At 31.6% G+C, this 21799-nt stretch overlaps 1 protein-coding gene across 4 annotated transcripts in view; it reads left to right on the top strand.

The window, feature by feature from the left end:
• The window catches only part of wge (winged eye), a 119277-nt gene that overhangs the window by 17520 nt on the left and 79958 nt on the right, over positions 1-21799 (top strand). The window lies entirely within an intron of this gene.

Here is a 21799-nt window from a genome sequence, read left to right as displayed (position 1 = left end):
TGACTTTACACACAGTTTGAATTTTGTGCTCATTTTCATTCCAAAATTTGTAGGCATAATTTTTAGGACCCCCACTGACAAATTCAGTTATATAACTACCTTCGCCATATTCAATCATTTCGTCAGTGAGGTCACCTAGGAAATCGCCAGTAGGAGGTTCATATTCCCCTTCTTTTTTAACGAAAATGATACTATCGGTATCAAAATACAATACCCTTTTGCCAAGGGGTTTTAAATACTTATATAATTCTAAGCGTGCACCGGCTGTTGTATAGCATGCAAGCTTGGCTAAGACCTATTTCAGATACTCTCGCTAATTCTATGGATTGCGATGGTGGTGGTGGTGGTGGTGAAGCAGCTGGAAATGCTGACAAAGACGACTTCGGAACCGATGGAACTTGCGAAGCACTAATTTCCTCTTCTTCTACACATCCACCATCACCTGGGGCTTTAAAACGCTTCGGAGATGATTTTTTCAATGGCATAGAAGATACACGTTTTCCAGGCATCTAACACAAATTCACAACAGTTAATAAATATTTAAAATAATTTCTTAAAAAACTTACCTTAATTTCACAATACACCAAGACGTCTTCTTCAAGAACAAACACGAGAACAACACTGAATATTTTCCTAAATTTTCTTTGGTCTTATATATTGTATGACATATAGCAAAATTGTAGCGGCCAAAGTGTAGCGGTCATTAAGAGAAAGTTGCAGCGGTCATTAGATAATGACCTCATTAGCACTAATTGTTCGCTTATACTACTTACGTGTACTGAAAGTAATTATTTAAAAAAAAAAAATCCTATAATTGTTTACAAAATGTGTTGTAGTTTGGAGAAAACTTGCAGATATTAAGTGCATCATACTTTTAAATTACGTTTCTTGTATTTTCCATTAGTGTTTGGTTTTGAAAATTTTTGAATTTTTAGATACGCATGTTGCATATGTTCGGCTAATGTGTTAAGTTTGGATAGTTTACAAACTAGCTGGATAGTTGGTAAACTCGCTAAACCGTTGGTTATTTTAATAGAAAACGCAGATTCAAGTAAAACAGGGGTTACCAAGAACGTTGGGCAATTTGGCTATTAAATAGTTGGATATTTTATAAACTATCAAAGGCATTCTGGTTAATAATGAGAACTATACATTTTCGCAACACAAAATATGAAATGCTTTAGCTAGTTGACAAACTAATCAACTCGCTGGTTATTTTGTAAATAAATTGAGGTTATGAGATCTTTTCATTTTTCATTACATTTGCCAACCAACCTTTTGACTTCTTGGACTTACAATCATTAAAATGTGAAAATAAATGTTTGTACTCATAGCTTTTAGATAGCTAGAGCGTGTGGGAAACAGACTTTTCCGCACTGCGGTGTTTTTTACTTTGCAACAATGGCTAGGGACATTTAATAGGGTTGCTATCGCTACCGTTGAGATGGAATCCTTCGACCATATATCGGATAGACATGCCATACAGCGAGTTAGTAGGCAGGTTGTTTGAAGCCAACACCTAAGGGCGAGAGGAATGAGGGGCAAGAGGAAGCTTACTCCTTGTTCAATGCAGCTCGTAGTCAAGGGACAAACAATTGAAAAAACATTACAAGTTTCAGAAACAATTTATGTATTCGAGTTTAAAAAAAATTGCCTTAGTTAAAATACTTCTATAGTATAATTTTTTTAATTTTGACCGAATGTATAAATGTATCAAATAATACATTCTCATCTGCTACTAGTTTTGTCTTTGTTGTTACTATGCGACTGAGTGAAACAAAATACAAACCGTCAAGCGTATCGGAAAGTAGGAGGATCTACCAGTCATTCCCAAACTATGGGATGCCACTTCGTTATTTGTTATGTTTATTATTGTTAATTAAATTAATGTCTTTTGTTTATTTGCCAAAAAGACAATATAATTAACGTGAATTGAGATGATGATAGTCATAGTGACTTCGACGAATTTAACGATACAGCTAGTGAAAGTGAGATTGAAATATAAATTAAATTGTAAATAGATTTTTAACTTCTTGTTGGATTTTCTTGGCGTGGAAAATAAATAAAACAAAGTTTTAAAACCCGACACAAAGAATATATTGAGGTGAGGAATATATTCTCACCTGAGGATGACCACTTTGTAGTTGAAACCTGACACCTGACCTGACCTGACCTGACCTGACCACTTTGTAGTTGAAACGCGTTTTGTTTAAAATAAAGGTTTGGTGTGTCGGGTTTTGAAACTTTGTTTTATATAAATAGATTTGTAAATATTTTTTGTAAATTAAATTTACTTGTTGTCTGCGCTTGTTGCATTATGTGAACATGTTGAGAATCACTGATATATTTTGGGTGGGTGACGTAGTTGCGCTTGCGAAAGTTTCCTGTCTCTTTTAAATGTCCTAAGTGTGAGAAAGACAACATATCCCTGGCTTGAGCCGAGAGCGGCCCATCGTTTATCTTACTTGCTCCTAGCTACTTTCTCGGAAGAGTGAGAAAGACAACAAGGTTTTACGACATTCGACCAAAAATATTACTATAATTCTACCTTATGACATGCCGTCAGAGTTATAATATTCAAAATATTCAATATTAAAGCGGAAAGTCAGAATACGTTTCGACGTCGCTTTAGGTTAACACGTGTAGTTTCTTACTTACGGATGACATTACCGATGAATAAGCCCTTGTGGATCTCCTGTATATTTCGATGTAAGAACCAAATTTTACCCATTCACAGGTAAATTTAAGCCCAAAATTCACAATTTTTCCCTTTTATCACAATCGTGAAGCCCGAAGTTTGACGAATATAAACGAAATACTTGGAAATATTTTGAATGAACCAATCAGAGAAGCGGTACCTAAGGGTCGAATTCGCGTACTATGCTTCACTTTGCCTTCCCCGGGCATGTTGGCTTTACAACAAATCTTAATTTGCCCAGTCTACTCGATATGTGGTCAAAGATGAAAACGACACTTTTTTTTATGATAACTGACAGTTCATGTCAATTTGATGATTCTTTGACCTATTACCAACCCATCAACAAAACGAACTAAATTATAAAAAAAAATACTTAATATAAATAACTATTCTATTCTACTTGTATCTGTCAAGTAAATTAGCAAATTCTTTGTTTTTTTATATTAAAATAGCCAACGCTTTGGCTAGTTTACAAACTAACCACTTAGTTTACATTACCAAGTAAGTATTATCCTGTACTGTGTGTAGGTATGTAGACGTAAGAAGAAAGTAAGTTTGGCATTGTATCTGAAGTTCCAAGCGTTACACATTATCTCATAAGTGGAACACAAGTTTTGAGTACCTCGTAAAAAGGATGTTAGTTTTTTAACTGACAAAAATTATTTTGGTAAATACCGCAAATTAACTTTTATTAGCGAATTAATTTCTTATAGTAACCATTTCTCGAATAACCTTGAGTTAAAAATACAGTTATGTAATTACAATGTAATTTTTCTTTTAGAAAGCTCTAAATAGTAGTAGTGTATTATTATATAGGGTTATATTATACACCTAAGTATATTTTTTAAAACTTATTTTCTTTAGCAACGGTATCTATGTTGGTCTTTTGTTTCCTAGGATGTAGAATTTAATTTATTGTCCAGTTTACTTTTTTAATTGTTTTGCACATCATTAGACATTAATTGTTTTTTTTAAGTTATTTATTTAATGTTGCAAGAGCTGTCGTTTCCGCTAATTAAAGTCCAAAAAATATGATCTGAAGCATTAAAAAATTGACTTAAAAATTTAAATTTAAAGGGCTATATCTCGTGTAAAAAGGCTTAACCAATTTTTTGTCGTATGAAATTTTAATTCAGTTTGATATTTTTTATCAGCGCCCGAGAGATTGTACGGTACTTTTGAATCACACTGTATTATATGGGTTTTATAAGAAGGTCAATCTGTTGTCATACGAATATGTTTAGGGCATGACAAACTTAGAATATGTGCTTTAAAGGATTAAGAGCCGGTTTACAGAATATTTTAATTGCAGTTAAATTTTAATCGCCATTAACTTGACATTTGTCAATGCATTTTAAGTGGCAACGTAATTCGAATTAGTTTACTTCTGAATTAAATCTTAATTTCGTTTTATGTAATCCGGCCTTTAGTGTGGTAAAATAGGTCTTATGAAACAATATTGTAATATATGCTTTTTTCTTTCTATTTAGAAATATTGTTTTGTTGGTAAAAACAATCCAACAATTTTGTGGCGTTGAAACGTCAAGAAAACCGAATTCGGTTGCGGTGTTTTAAGTTACTAACAAAATAACTTTCAAATCTGTTGCCAGCAGACATATAAAAATTGATAAAATTAAAATAGTTATTAATAAAAGTTGTGCTCCCAACAATTCGATTGGTGGTAGCATTCCTGGACTGTCACTGTCGTAGTTGAACATATACAGGTTGCTCCGTTTTTATTGTTACAAATTTAAACAGGTGATAGAACATTCAATTTTAAAACAAAAGTTTCGTATAAACATATATTGAAAAATACTTCGTTAAGGAGCTACACCCCTAGGTGTAGGGTAAAAACTACCCTAACTATTTTGGTTTTAGATTTTTGATACTTTCAATTACAAAATCATAAATTCCATAGTTTTCTACACAAAAGTGGTCTCTTGTGTTGTTTCAATAAAAATTGATTTAAAATTTAAGTTACAGACCATAAGCAGCATAAAAATCAAGATGAATGACCAGAACCAAATTGAAATCTGGGTCTTTTGGGGTTAGACCACATCAGTTTGTAAGAAAACGTCGTCGTTTCACCCATTCTTGTAAGGAGCATCTTCAGGACAGGTTCTGACGACCAAAGCCTTTGTTCATCCGCTGTTTATGGTCTGTTAGACAACGTTCCTAACAGAGAGAGAGATATAACACCTGAACATTTTCTTGAAGCAGAACACCAAGAGACTGTGGCGATCTTTTAAAGGAACAATATGAGAAAGACAACACTAAAAGTACTCTAGAAATTTAATTGCAGCAAACAGTAGTACTATTAACGCCAAGTTTGTGTTTATTTATTAATTAGTTTCTTTTTTGTTTACGGACACTAACTTTTTACCGAGTTTCAGATGAAGGTATAAAAGTTTCGTTAGACATTGCATGTGATTTGGATCGTATTTTTATGTTCTTACTCTGTTTATTTGCCATTTTTATACTTAATTAGATCTTTAGCGAGTATTTTGCATATTTATGTACAATTTGCAAAGCAAATGCATAGTACTTACTACAACTTTCATAAACATTTCAATAAATTTAAAATGTGTACGTATTTAGCAATGTTTACGTTCCTTACGACATGACAATGATAAGGATGACAAATGTACAAAACTAAATATGACGAATAGAGCAATGAATCAATATCAATTTTATCTTGGCTTAGGTTTGATGGACAGGAATAAAAATGTCGGAGTTTTATAATTCAATGTTTCGCTTTTTATTTGCGATGCACTAATGTCGTATACATATAGGACAATTAATTTTTTATAATGAAAATAATTCAGGATTTATTAATAATCTTTTTGATACTACATTGATAATAATTTGTGGTACATTGTGTCAAGAGTCCAAATGGGTTTTTTGCAGATATTACACAATATTATATCAAACGCATCATGTGCTCAGTATTGATTTCTCCTCCTTCTCCCTCTAATCGTTCCAGTTCTTTGTCTCCTTCTTTAGCTCACTGCACTGACCGCTTTTATTACTTCAAATTACGATATTATTACTTGCTTCAAGTTGGAGTTTTCACTTCACACTATATTGCACTTTTTTGAAACATGTTCATCGCCATTGTCTCAATTTTATAGACGTTTTTCGTTAAGTTGACATTGAGTTACTTGTGAACGGAAATGTATCTAATAAATGTCGATTACTTTTGAATAGCATCTCTAAGTATAATATTATAAGTAATTTTAAGAATGTTGTAGTTTCTTGTTATTTTTTGTTTAGAAATTGATCAGAAATAATCTTTTCGATGACTAACAATAGTAGTTTACTATACAAGTAAATAAAAGTTGTTCATTATCTGTGAGTGATAAGTTTCTGAAACGAGTTTCAGAAAGGAATTACGATCAGATAATGCCAACTTTTCTTTGGGACGAGTCGAATTGGTTCCCAAATTCTGCAATCCTCTCTAATTATAGTCGAATTGGTTCCCGGGGATGGTCGAATTGGTTCCCGTCGGTCAGGTAGGTCAGGTAAACAGATTATAGTATTATGATAACAGCAATGACGTTTGTAAGTGTAAGAACAAATTTACAAGTTCCAAAACGTTCAAAAACAAATCGTATTTTACCAATTTAAAGGATGTGGATAAATATTTCTTCGAGTATTCAAGTACTTCCAAAATGATGGAGAAGGCGCATAGAACTTAATGGTACTATGTCGAAAAATGTTAAAATTATATTTGTAATTTGTCTCCATTTTGATGCTTTAATAGTATTAATAGACATATTAACGAACGCAACGTCATCATGTGAGATGTGTTAATAGTTATTACTTGACGAAACATTTTACGAAATTTACAGGAGAGCATTGGGCTTAAAAAATTACATTCTTCTTTTTTTTAATAGCCAGTTAGCTGAATAAATGAAATTTATTGTTGTATTTTGTGCCAAGAAAATAATTATTTGAACATTTCTACCAGCTTTACATCTAAAATATTAACTTATATTTGGCTTAATCCTTTTTACCTACCTGCTATTGCGGGAGCCAATTCGACCATCACCTTTTACAGAATTATACTTATAGAGATTATTGGGAACCAATTCGACCACGACCTTTTCTTTATGTGTATAATACAACGTTTTCTTTTATTGGTACATCGAGAAATTTTTGTTAAATTTTTACCGATATAATAAAAAAATCACCAATAGAATAAAAAAATCGCCAAATAGAATTTAAAAAATTACCAAATGGCTACTTTATTCTATCGAATTTTTGTTGTATGGCTTTAATTAAAGAAATTTATTAACTAAGTGTAATACTCACCCCAAATTCGGATAGGTATGGTAAATCTAATTTCACACTATCTCTTTTAAGGCGATATGAACTACTTTTATACCCGATTTTGTCACTGACAATTGTTTATAGAAAAACAGACCCATAACTAAATGAAATAATGTGCCATAGTAACTTGTACATAGGTGTACTACCTATACTCGTATTTATGGAATAAGCAACAACATTGTTAATATCTATTAGAGAAAAGATCTTTTGTTTAAAAAAGGTTGTAACGTATATCGACGCCATTAATACATTTCTCCTATAACATTTAAAAGTCACAGTAAATTTTAATAACAGCTATCAGAGTTAAAAATAAATAAATATATATGCGTATGGTGGTAATGCCATCACCCAAGTGCCAGAGTTTTCAGGTCGCATCTATAGCCTCAGTAAATTTTAATAACAGCTATCAGAGTTGAGCTTGAAGCTAAGAATGACCGATGGAAAAGATGAATTTGGTTTTGATTTGGTATTAAATTCAAATTTTGTCACAAGAGTTTGCGGTTAACGGAAAATTGTTCTAGTCGTCTCGTTTTAATGGGAGTTAATAATCTTAATTACTAAAGGCACTCACTCGTCACCGCTTGTTGGTGCTTTAAGGTTGAAGTATACTGAGCTCACCGTCCAAGCGGCCGTGCGAATGCACAAATTTGAATTCACATCTTTAAGAAAAATAATAATCAAAATCTTTTTTTTCCACAGACTAGTTCTTATCTCAATTTAAAATTTTTAACTAAGTTAGAAGGGGTAAACAGCTTAATACTTTTAAGGTTTTTGTGAACAAAAAAGTTCAAATGGCATGAAAAAAATACACAATTACAAGTAAGTCATATACAAGACCTGTAAAAAAATATCAAAAAACGTAGTACCAAATGACTAAAGAAATTCGTTTATTTTTCATTATATTTTTAAACGACACTAACTTTTTTTTCAAATCTATGCATAATGATGCTAAGGTCCTCAGAAAGTTTTATTTTATTTATTACTTTTGTTAAAAATCCAATTTTAAATTTTGCGTTCACGCGCTTGCTTTAATATCTCCTCTTTGGACGTTCTCAGTATAGTTAGTTCAACCTTAAGCAGTACTGATTATTATTAATCCTTTTCCTTAACTTTTTTTTAATTGAATAATTACTTGAGTTGATTATTAGGGGTCTTATAAGTTTTGCTGAGATAAGAAATGGAATGTGACATTTTGGCTTCTAAAATGTTAGTGTGATTTTAACGGCTTTCCTATGGTAAAGAAAATGATTGTAACCCAGAGGAGAGTTTAAATATAAATGTTAATTTCCTAAATTGAACCGTAGAATTAGAAATTATAGAGTAGTCAGTGTATTCTGGTTTATAAGTGAGGAGAAAATAATGCAGAGGTGCTTCGTGATTATAGTTTAAGGACAAACGTTTTATTATCGTCAACTGTCTGCTCCTACGAGTACATCAGTTACTTTCGCTGAGAGTAAAATACTCAACGCCAGGAAAAATCATAAATATAAACAAATTAATGGAGATAATTTAATACATGTTTATATGGGGTGTATCAAAAGTCGCGAAAAGGCACTTAAGAGGGGCTAGGTAAGCTATACAAAATAGTAACATGAGATAGAGTGGAATTTTCTAATGGAATAAAATTCTTAACTTCGATATATGCAATTGTTGTGAAAATTGCCGAAAGAAGTCGATTCTTGTTTTTTCTAGCCGATCATTTCGTGGTTTTTGCTTATCTGCTGTCAAAACTCAACTGAATGGTTAAACTAAAAATATTTTGGTTACCAATTTATTTTCTGGTTTGGCTTATTTCAGTGCTTGGTTGTGATTTAACCAAGTTTAAGGTTAATCATACTCACGTGCAGTGTCCTTATTTTTCTAACCTAATTTGTTCTCGAGATATCACGCAATTTCGCCACTTTCTTCGACCCGTTTTTGGCTGTGTTTTGGTGACGTTGTAATTGTTTTATATGAAACATGAGTGCTATGAACATCTATTGCAATTTTAGAAACAATAAAAAAAACATCAAGAAATCAAAAACAAATTTCTACTTTCCAACGACAACAACGCATGTGCATTTAAAATCCCAGCGCTCGGTGTTGCCAAAAAGCTAACCCAATTTCTACTAAAACACTCAAATACGCATTCAAAGTCTTAGGTTAGATGTTTGCTCTTCCAAGCGAAATAGTGAAGATTGACTAAAGTAATATTTCATGACAACAATCTAGTTGGGGCAGAAATGATTAGTCTGCAGTAAAATGCAAATTAGGGTTTCTTCGGGTTTGTTTCGGCTTAGGCCCCATATCTGTTCATGGCAATATCGGTTTTGAGAAGAGTGACGAAGTGAGCAATAAACATCTTTACCCGAAGAAACCCTAATTTGCATTTTAGTGCAGACTAATAATTTTCTGTCCCAAACTTTATTGTTATGTATCATGAAATATTACTTTAGTCAATCTTCACTATTTTGCTTGGAAGGGTATACCAAAGATTTTACCCATGCACTGAAATGCCGGGCGTAACTTTTTTTTATTCAAATGTTACGGTACGTTAGGAGACATCTCGTGTGAAAAAGCACTTCGAAAGCAGTACAGCGCACTATTTATTTTCTGAATATTGTCAAACCTATGTAATAAAAAATATTATTAGTGTATAATTTTTGACTGAAATAAAATTCATATCTTGGATGGAAGCGATTTATGTAAAAAGTTTTGAAACAGGTCGATTTTTGTTATTTCTTGCGCATCATTTGGCACATGTGGTTTTAGTTTATTTGCTGGCGGAATTGCACAGCCACCTCTAACTTTTTTCTCAAATGTAAGGGTATGTTAAGTGATATCTCGTGTAAAAAAGGCCACTTCGCAAGCAATACAACGCACTATTTGTTTTCTGATTATTTTCAAAACCTATGCGATAAAAAAATTAACACCAGTTTTTATATGTCGAAGTTAGGCAAATCACACTCGAAATGATGCAGAATGTTAGACATTCATGTTACTGTCGTTATGTTGTTTCCCAAAAAAGGAATGGTTGCCCATTTAAACATTTGTTGCATTAAATACTGTTCAATTTGGTTTTATTTTTCTATCATGTAGGCTTTGAAAATATTTAAAAAACGAATAGTGCATTATATTGCTTGTGAAGTGCTCTTTAACATGAGGTGCCACTTGATATATCGCTACATTTGAAAAAAAATAGAGATGGCTGTTCGTTTTTGTCAGTAGATAAACAAAAACTATATGCACCAAATGGTGGTCAAGAAAAAATAAAAATGGACCTGTTTCGGGAATTTTTACAAAAATTGCATATGGATTTATTTTCCATTTAAAATTTCCACTCTACTGTATTAAAGCAAGCTTTCAAAGTAAAATTTAACTTTAGCTACATGCCATATCAGCATAAGACAACATAAGCGGCCATAATTAAACGGCTAAAATGTGCCTAAAGTTCCGCCGGCACAGTTTGCTCCAATTCATTATATTTTCAAACTAATTCAGTTATTTTCGATAAAGAAAAATCACAAATTTTTTTGTTTTGTAAACAAAGATTGAAATAAATAATGTTATCAATCTCATTTGAAAAAATAATTCGATAAACTGCGACGTTGACGTTTTTATAGTTTTGACGTATTTTGACACACTCGTCATATGAAGGGATATGAAATATAGTATAGGTACAAATTTTGCAAGCAGTTAACAACTTAGGGTCCTATTCTTGACCATACGGAATGGTGACATCTCACCATTTTATGTGGTCTAGAATAGGACCCCCAGTCTATTCATTTCTACTTTTGCTACGAAAGTTAGTTGTTGCATTTGTTACAATCGATTCCGTCGGACAACTTACCTAACTGCTTGCAGTCAAATTTTTACTTACTTTGTGATGTTAAATTTTTAGTAAATTTGATGAAGTCTGAGTTCAAATTGCAGTCAATGGTAAGTAGGGTGATTTGTAAATTTTAAATGTCAATAAACCTCGGTTTGGGATCGGTAGGTACTCCGACCGCAAACATCTGTTGCAATAAACTAAACTTGAGTATACGAAATAATTTTACTTTTCAATGTACACCCAACTGCATAAAATAAGATTTAATTATATAACGTTCTTAGTAATTTTAAAAATCACTATGTTAATAAACCCGTTAATCCAATAATTCTATTCCCTTTTCAGATTCTAATGAAGGTGTCGTTTAATTCATAATGTAAAATAAAATTGGTTTCAAATTAAAAAAGAATTAATTAATGAATTAACGAAAATTTGATTGCCTCTAAAAGCCTATTTGTGAATTGTGAGTTTTAAGAATTCTACCTATTTTGATACTTGTTCAATGATTATTATTATTTCTTCAACAAGAAATAGAATATATTAAAAGAAAAGATGGCTCCAGTTAAAAACAAAACTATGTTTTCTTCTTTGCAAATTTTATCACAAATTTGTTTACAGTTTGTCATTTCGGTAATCGTGTTTGGTTTTTTATTACAAAAAGGGATGCAATTTGTTTTCGCTGAATACCATAGGGAGAACAAATTTATTTAGCAATGCGAATTAAATAACACCTTTATTGAAATTGGTTTCATCGGCTAAGGGTTTCGACAGTTATATTTACTAGAAACATCAGATCTTTTAAGCAGTTGTATTCGAGTCAACTCTTGGAATCAACAAATAATAACATTTTCCTTTTTGTTTAATTTTATTCTCAATATACGAATAAATGTCATTAAATTAAATTAAATTAAATAAATGACAATTGTAATTCGAATCAGCTTTATTATTAGTTGCATCGATTACGGATTTCGTCAACATAATGACTTTTAAATTTACTAAAAATGTCAAATGAAATATAATTTTAAACAATTTTATTCAAGTTGAAAACTAAAATTATGTCGTGTCCTCAAGTTACGACTAAAAAGTTTATTGCCACAGATGGTTGCGGTTGAAGTACCTACCGATCCCAAGTGCTGGGATTTCATAATTCAAATCTCCCGGACGTACGACATACATATTTCGGGATGTACTCGGATATAACATTTTGAAAAAGTGCAATGTTTTTTGGTAGTTTTTGATTAAGACACTTTTTTATTAATAATAATTAGTTACACAAACAATTATTGCTTGTTGTATCCCGAAAATAACTAATGACAAATTAGAAATTAATTCGGGGAAAGTCGAGGTTTCTCGAGGCTACAAGCCTTTGAAGACGTTTTCTAAAACGGCATTTTAATTTTTTTCCACAAATAAATAAAACTTTGGTTCTTAACCGTTTACTTAAAAAAATGTTTTCAAACGAATTTTTGTAATTTTATGATTTCATATTATAAGCTGTTTCAAAACTACAAAAACACCAACGTCGCATTTTACCAAATTATTTGTTTAAATAAGATTGATAAAATTGTAAAATAGCTCTAGTAATTAGACTTCTGCTTGAAAGTATAAATTACATTAGCTATTATGTTTTTCGAAGTGCATGAATAATTTATAACTGCTAATTTTGAGAGAAAATGCGATGTTGGCGTTTTTATATAGTTTTGAAACAGCTAATACCTACTTATTATTACTATGGCTCTGCGATCGGGCAGAGGTCGAAAACTGTCATGCTCGTGCCAATTAGATGGTTGCAGTCAAAGAAATAAAGCAAAAATCCTAAGTTTTCCCTAACTAGAACTTCGGTATATGAAAATTCTGAAAATTATAAAGCATGTAAGAGTTGTACTTGTCCTTGAAGGTCATGGAAGAATGTCTTGTGACAACTGACAACAATAGAAGGAAGGGCGTTCGAACCTATCTATCTGACAGTTGTTTTAAAATTAGGTTTTTGCAATTTGTACAGGTTGCCCTCTAGTACAACTAGATGAATTGATTTCAAATAATTGATTTATATGAAATTTTTTGGAAGCAATTGCTTGGAAAGTTGTTAGGAGGTCTCCTTTTTAGACCTACGCTTGTGGTCCAGGCTAGGTGAATCAATGCGAGTCTTTCTTCATACGACAGACAATAGCTGCCTAGTCACCTTTGTCTGGAGTTTTTCCAGAACTCTTATGTCACGTTGTAGAACAGGAGACAAAATTGAATTGCCAAAGTCCAAAATAGGTTTTACATAGGTCTTGTAAAGCTGGGATGATGACGGTAAATCTACGAATACAAATGATATACTGATTAAGTAGAAAAGCTGATTCGCCCTCTTCACAATGCGATTAATGTACTCTGTACAGTGGCGGACACGAAATTTTGGACGCCTATGACATTTCGTTGACATAAACGTATGGAATTCTCTATACATTTTGACAACAAAATGACAGAAGTGTCCAGAATTCAGTGTTCGCTGCTGTACAGGTACAAGTGAGCGTAGAAGTAAAGTTTCCCAAAAGATATACCGATTTTACAACTTTCACTTCCTAATTACTTTATGCGGGATGTCAGGCAAGGTCGTACAAATGGTCAGCTGCTTTTTAGAGTGGCACGAGTACCGCAATCAGGACTGTACTTAAAATTTTGTATTTGCAAACAAAGCAGATTTGAATAGCATTAATAACAAGGAAAAATTAGAAAATAACTTTTACTAGGTATGATGCTTTAGTTTTAACACATTCGCGGCTGACCAATGTAGCTGTAGCGTTTCTTAAGTGCTATCGAAATTTCATTTTTCCAAATACGGTCCTGGTAAGAAACATCTTCCCATAATCTTCTATGACGGTTTTATTGAAGTGGTAGCAAACCCTGCCATAAACGACCCAAAAAGTTAAATACCCTTAAAAACCATAAAATCACTATATCTTTTGGGAAATTTTAATTGTGACACCCAAATCAATACAGGAAAAGCTAGTTGAGAGTAGAACACTATAGATGCTTCAGAGACCTTGAGGTCATTTTTGCCCAAGTGTAGCACTGTACATTTACTTAGGTTAAATAGTCAACCAGATCTTAGACTATTCATAGGGTTGCCATAATTCGTGTGTAGTGATACGGGACATTTCAAGAAGCACAGGGAGAGGTGTACAAAATTGTTTTTAATGCCATATGCAAATGAATATTTTAAAATCACAGAAAAAAAACAAAATAATATAAATTTTAACTCAAAGAAAAAAACGAACTAATATGTTTTATTTGCTCCAGGTATACTTTGCTGATAATTGAGCGGCTTTTAAACGTTGAAACTTGCCATCAGTCATACTTTGCTGATGGTTGAACGACTTTTAAAAGTTTATGTTCATTTTTAATATAATTTTAAAATTCAGCACATTTCATATTGAAATTATAATGTCATTGTAAAATACCCTCGACTAGTCCTAAATGATTTTTTCTTATGTCCACTGATTTGCCATCAATGAAAATATTCTTTAAACGTTTGCATTGTGGGCTGAGACTGCGAATATATACTGACATAATTTTAACAAACCAGATTTTTGTTCAAAATTTTGCGCACCCGAAAAGATACTTGAGCCACTTCCCTTCCATGCTCAAATGGGTTGGTATTGCTAATTCTTCTCCATTACCATATTTTTGTAAGTAATTTTTGAAGTATACAAACTGGTCAGGTCATACATTTCAGCATTTCCAACCTCAAGTCCTTTTTCTTGTAAATACATGATGGAATTCTCTAACTTCAGTCTATTCAGGAGGCTGATTTAAATTCTTCTAGTCAAAAACATCATACTTTTTCTCGTTCTCGCGTTTAAATCTTTGCGCGGATAAAACACACCGTAAGACCATTATACTACAATAAATAAATAGGACTAATTTGTTTTTTAGAAAATTGTACCCTACTTGAATTCTAAGATTCGAAATCTTTGATAGGTGCATTGATTAACTTATATAATTAAAATTAAATATAATTATTAATTAATCAATGTTAGGAGTAAGTCGTATAAATTTTAGAGGACATTTTAAATTGGATATGGTATAAATTTTTGACTAAGCGTAAGATATGGTTGACTGATAATAAGTTCCCACGGAATTGCCTGAATTTTAACTTGTACGTCCAGTGATCGGCTTCAATTCAGTTGAAGAATACAGCAAAAGCCAACAAAATAAAAAAATTATATAAATATCTTCTTATATGTGGTTAATAAGTTACTAAAAGTTTTTTTTTAACATTCTCTCTACTAATGCGACGGTTCTTTAGTGAGATATATTGACTAGAAAAGTTTTAGCTGGGACGCATGCAATTCTAAATAATGTTATTAATTTTAAATAATAATAATAACATTCATTACTTTAGTGGTAGTTAATTCAACCTTCCCCATGTTTGTGTTATGTAGTTTCATGCATGTTATTTGTTTGCATATGAACTTTTAATAGAAGGTTCCTGGGAAAAGTTTTATCTACTCGTAAAATTTGCAACTGTAATGGGCATTTAATAACATACTTGTATTAGTATAATTATTTTGTAATTATCATAATTCTGTAATTTAAACTAAAAACAAGACTTATTTTAATAAGCATAATGCACTGTAATAAAAAATGGAAATAAATAAGAATACATGTTGTCCTGTAAATAATAAAAACACATTTGCTTTAAATCAAGATTTTACAACAACAAAAATCATGAAATGATGATTAACATCGATGTCAAAAAGTTAAATAATTGATCGAAATTGACTAGTTTTGGTTTAATTAATTATCCATCTTTAGCAAAACAACAGGTGTAAGGGGGAAATTTTGAATTTTAAATTATAAATTGAAAGTTACATTTAAAATTGAAAAATTAAACGATTAGTGTACTGAAGGTACTACTACCTTTGTGTTAATAAACTAAAATGGCCGGAAATAGGTTAAAAATAGGTTTATTTTGGGTCAATGTTAACCTCTGTTTCATGATTTTTGTTGTTGTAAAATCTTGATCTAAAGCAAATGTGTTTCTATTCGATTAATCGAACTTCGAAATGCTCACCCCCTTTTACGGAAATAAAATGATGCTTTTATGAATTATCAAACCACGAGTGAAAACGAAGTGGTTTATCATCCACGAGCTGAAATAAATGAACCGATTTACACGAAAACGAGTTTAATACAACATTTTGTTCGTCGAATTAGACTTAACAAGGCTTAAAATTGCTTTAAATCTGTTAAAAATAATCTGACGTTTCGTATTGGGAAATGCCAAACAGTTGTCAAACGCGTTACACAGGAGAAAAACCGGAAATTTTGACAGGGTCGAGGAATAAAATGTTTTTCAAATGAATTTTAAAATTACACTAAAAAAATGAATTTTTTGAATTGTTTTAGAACGTTTGATGATTGATGAAATGTAAATGTTAAAAAGTATTTTAAAATGGGAATGTTGAAGATGAAACAAAAAATGGCGGTATCGCATTCAGATTATTGAGAAGCTCTAAAATTGTCCTGATCTTGAAATAATAAGAAATTGAATCTTTTCATTGAGCAATTGGAGAAACCCTATACACTACTATTATACACTAAAATTAGTACGGCACTAAATTTTAGTTTTTATTTTAAATGTTCTATATCATATTTTGGAATGTCAAAATGTTTAGGTTTAACCATTCGTTAATAATTATTTTCTACATTAACATGAAAATTTCCATTACAAGTTTTATAATTTTAATGTTTTTTGAAAAAATAGAACATATGCACTTATTCTTAATTCACAATTTAATAGTGATTATACAATGTGTGTTAGAATGATTTTCATCTAGTCGTCTGAATTTCTCATGTAAAATTAAAAAATGCCGCTTTATAGAACTAATAACGGGCATTAACCCATCGAATATTACCGTTCTACATTTATTAATTCGGAAATAAGCTTCGTTAATAAAAGTGTCTTCTTGCAGAGTGTAACGATTTTAATTGCATTTTAACGAAATATTTTTTTTTAATTAATTGTATTTCACAACCGAGATATTTGACATTTACTGACAGAGAATTCAATTGAACAGAGCGCCACAATTTTTTTTACATGTAAACCAATTTCAAAGTTAACTAGATGAGAATCATTTAAAATCACATTGTATTAACATTAAAAATCAGGACGCCTTTTGATATACGAGTACGTCTTTTTTAGACGTGATTCTAACGTTTGTTAGGAATATTGGCATTTAATATACTTCACGAGTTCTAGGGATGATGATGAATAAGTTTTGCTGGTGGAGGATTTAAAACCGGTATACAGGGGTCTCAAAATTGACGCCCGTGCTCTTAGGATTTGTTTCAGTAGACTACAAATAGAAAGTCAAGAGTGGAAAATTGGCCGATTATCCTTCGTTATTGAGTTATTGATGATAAGAAACTAAAATTTTAAATTTAAACATTAAATTTTATTAAAAGCGAATTGTAGTCACAAATATTGCTAACAATGCAATTTGGAAACTTTTCCGCATATGCCCTAGCCTCAGCAGTGGCATTGTCATCATACACACATCACATCTAACTTTAACCGAGCTTTTAAGCTTTTAATGCAGTAGTATCGTATCATTTCGAACATACAAAACTGAAGGAAATTAATAACACTTGTCACTAGACAGAGCGATTCAACGAATTTTAACATCGTTAACATTAACTAATAAATTATGTTGCACAAATAATTGAAAAGACAGCATAAAGCTTATTATTTATTTTTACCAATAAGTCGATAACGAAGAACAATTGAAAAATTTGTTACTTTTAATTTTCGGTTTATATTAGCTCTCTGAATCAAATTCCTAAGCACGGACGTCAATTTTGAAACACCTGTATTATACAACATTAGACGATAAAGTAAAAAACTTTTTAGAAAAATACATTGTTAATTTGATATTATACTTTTAATTTGTCATGATCAGTGTGAGGAAATTTTATGGGGTGGCCATGAGGCCACAACCGATCAGCTGACTCGTCGTAGCGCTCTCGCGATGTTCATATTTATCGATGAAATGGTCCATTATAGCGCGTGCATTGGCGTAGTTTACTAGGGGTTTATACAATTAATGTTACCGATTGATTCGTCAGAAACGTTACGATTTGTATATTTTTTTAAAAAGGACTTTAAAGAAGGATTATTTAGTTATCTACAAAATGTGCTCGAGGTGAAATCGCAGCGTATTTCCCTTTGAAACGTGGTGTGGTTGAAAACATTTCAAGGGCTAAAAATGGTAAATAATTAAAAAATATTAATGTCACACCAAAGAATACTTTGAAATGAATTACAATTTCGTAATCTAGTTCTACTGGGTCACTTTTATGCGTTTTAAATAAGTACATAAGTACATGTTCTTTTGACTTTTTAGATATTATTAAAATTAACAGAGTTAGGGCGGTTAAAAGTAAAGGTATAATATTAATAGATAAGTGACATTAATTATTTTTTAATTATTTACGAATTACGATTTTTAGCTCTCGAAATGTTATCAAAGGCGATGAACACGCTTCAGAGGGAAATACGGTTCGGTTTCACCTCAGGCGCATTTTGCAGTAATTTTAAATTGCAATAACTTGGTGGGTCTTACAGATAACGAAATGATTCTTGCACTAAAAATTTATTTCAATTATTAGCTTTATTTCGTCTCGATTATGTGGAAGTCTATCTTTTAAATTAAAAAACTTTCTCGCATCTCGAAAATTTCACTACACAATTATGCAACGTTACAAGAAAATGTATTTTTTTTGGTTTTCCTTTATCAAAACTCAACCTTGTTAAACTACGTATAAATCTGCATTTATTGAAAATTTGTTTGCAAAAAAAACGGAGTTTCTAGCTTTATCCAGAAGGAAGATATGAGCATGTAAACGCAAAATGTGTCCAATTTTAGGTGTTTGCAAATTTTTAGCTAAAACGTCTTTTCAGCCCCTTCGCGAGGGTTGAAACAAAAAATTCTTTGTCTAAACATTTTTTAATACTCTTTCCTAACTTATATCTACAATGCAAGCTGTTCCACAACATTTCGATTTAAAGGTTTATCTGACTGCAAGCGCGCGCCCATGCACTAACCTTCGCCCATAAAATTTCCTCCCACTGGTCATGATCAGTGTGAGGAAATTTTATGGGATGGCCATGAGGCTACAACCGATCAGTTGACTCGTCGTAGCGCTCTCGCGATGTTCATATTTATCGATGAAATGGTCCGCTACAGCGAGTGCATTGGCGTAGTTTACTTGGGGTTTATACAATTAATGTTACCGGTCGCTTACAAAAATCTAATTAAAACATAAATATTATTGTTTTATTATAATTACGGAGTACCCAAGAAAAATTGTGGCAATAAAATAGTCGCTAATTTATTAAGACTGCGGTATATTTGTTGAGATTATTTTCTGAACCAATTTTAAAATAGTCGCTAATATCAGCTTGTGATTGTCTAGTTCAAACCCTGACAAGGCACCTAATTTGACATAATCGTTAAAAAATAACTTCATCATTTCCTTAATCTTACATGGACACCAATGAAGATGTTTAATACAGGGGAGCGTAAGTCACTATTACATTTTGAAAATGTTGCGTTTTAATTCAGTGGAAATTAAAATTAAAAACTAAATAAAAATGTTTTAATCATTTTCTCTGAGAAATACACTTGAATAACTGTGATTCTTTCTAAATTCTCGAAAACTGATTCCGTTTTGCGGTTAAAATATCTTTGAATTTCGAAAAAGATCTTTCTACATCACAGCTGGTTACAGGAGTAAATAAAAAGTTTGGTGCTAATGCAAAATATGTCGAAGATGGTACATTATTCGCTATTTGTTTTAAAACTAGAAAATCAAGATTTCTAGTAACTGCGTCAATTTTTGCATTAAATTTATCTTGTAATGACCATTCTACAGATCTTTAACTCTATCAACGTAGACTCAAATTTCTCAACTGTAATGGATAATTTTAAATTTTACGTTTCTAGAAATTTGATCGTAGTTGGAATATTTGAAAAATTGTTTTCAATAAAATTAAGTTGAGAAACTAAATTTGTGGTTAAAACTAGTTTTACATTGTTTAATGCTTTCTGCATCGTCGTTTAAAGCAATAAACAAATGATTTTAATTGATTAAAATTTTTAGAAATTTGCTTCTAACCAAGTACCCCAGCGTGTAACTACAATTGTTGATTCGTCAGAAACGTTACGATTTGTATATTTTTTTAAAAAGGACTTTAAAGAAGGATTATTTAGTTATCTATAAAATGTGCTCGAGGTGAAATCGCAGCATATTTCCCTTTGAAACGTGGTGTAGTTGAAAACATTTTAAGGGCTAAAAATGGTAAATAATTAAAAAAATATTAATGTCACACCAAAGAATACTTAGAAATGAATTACAATTTCGTAATTTAGTTCTACTGGGTCACTTTTATGCTTTTTAAATAAGTACATGAGATAAAAATGTTCTTTTGACTTTTTAGATATTATTAAAATTAACAGAGAGTTGGGGCGGTTAAAAGTAAAGGTATAATATTAAAAGATAAGTGACATTAATTATTTTTTAATTATTTACGAATTACGATTTTTAGCTCTCGAAATGTTATCAAAGGCGATGAACACGCTTCAGAGGGAAATACGGTTCGGTTTCACCTCAAGCGCATTTTGCAGTAATTTTAAATTGCAATAACTTGGTGAGTCTTACAGATAACGAAATGATTCTTGCACCAAAAATTTATTTCAAGTATTAGCTTTATTTCGTCTCGATTATGTGGGAGTCTATCTTTTAAATTAAAAAACTTTCTCGCATCTCGAAAATTTCACTACACAATTATGCAACGTTACAAGAAAATGTATTTTTTTTGGTTTCCCTTTATCAAAACTCAACCTTGTTAAACTACGTATAAATCTGCATTTATTGAAAATTTGTTTGCAAAAAAAACGGAGTTTCTAGCTTTATCCAGAAGGAAGATATGAGTATGTAAACGCAAAATGTGTCCAATTTTAGGTGTTTGCAAATTTTTAGCTAAAACGTCTTTTCAGCCCCTTCGCGGGGGCTGAAACAAAAAATTCTTTGTCTAAACATTTTTTAATACTCTTTCCTAACTTATATCAACAATGCAAGCTGTTCCACAACATTTCGATTTAAAGGTTTATCTGACTGCAAGCGCGCGCCCATGCACTAACCTTCGCCCATAAAATTTCCTCACACTGGTCATGATACAGTAGATTTTGTTTAAAATTTAATAATATTTCCTTTTTTTTTCGATCATTTTATTTATAAAAGATCAGTCTATTGCTTGATAATCTATAGACGAATTGCCACGAGTAAAGAAACTGAAAGAGTTGTTAGTGTTTCTGTTAAAAACTCTTCATATTGGCTCAAGTTCTTTATCACTACGGATTCGAATCACTCGATAATAAGTTAGTGTTTGTAGAACATTACGGGCGATTAAATTCTAACCACATTACATAAGGAGGTACATACAACATAAAGATAATTCTAATAATTGTTAAATAATTTATTCATCGCATGGAGGTAAGATAAAGAGACAGCATCGCGGCACTTGTACTGCAGCGTGTTGTGAAGCCGATTAACGATGGGCGGGGGGCTTTGTTTTCCTCCATTGCAAGCGATGTAAACAAGACAGTGGCGTATATATTTAAGTAGCAGCCAGGGGTTTATAGGCTGTTTTAATGAAAAGTATTGTAAAGACGGCCTTTAAAAAAGATCGACAATAGTAAAAACAAAATTAACAATCAACTAACGAACTGTAGGTTTCGCCACTTTTGCATAAAACGACTCATTATCTATTATTATTATTATTATTATCTAATTGGATACCCCTTTAGAAAACAAATTATCACGCCACTGACCCACAGGTGGAATGCTAGATTCACATTTAAGTAATTCACCTTTTTCCACGCGCCACACAGATGTGGTATTTATTGTTC

Source organism: Tribolium castaneum, chromosome 6 (genome assembly GCF_031307605.1).
Source record: "Tribolium castaneum strain GA2 chromosome 6, icTriCast1.1, whole genome shotgun sequence".
In the NCBI taxonomy this organism is placed as follows: domain Eukaryota; kingdom Metazoa; phylum Arthropoda; class Insecta; order Coleoptera; family Tenebrionidae; genus Tribolium; species Tribolium castaneum.
The sequence above is the reverse complement of the archived record's forward strand: the minus strand, read 5'-3'. Positions and strand labels throughout refer to the sequence as shown.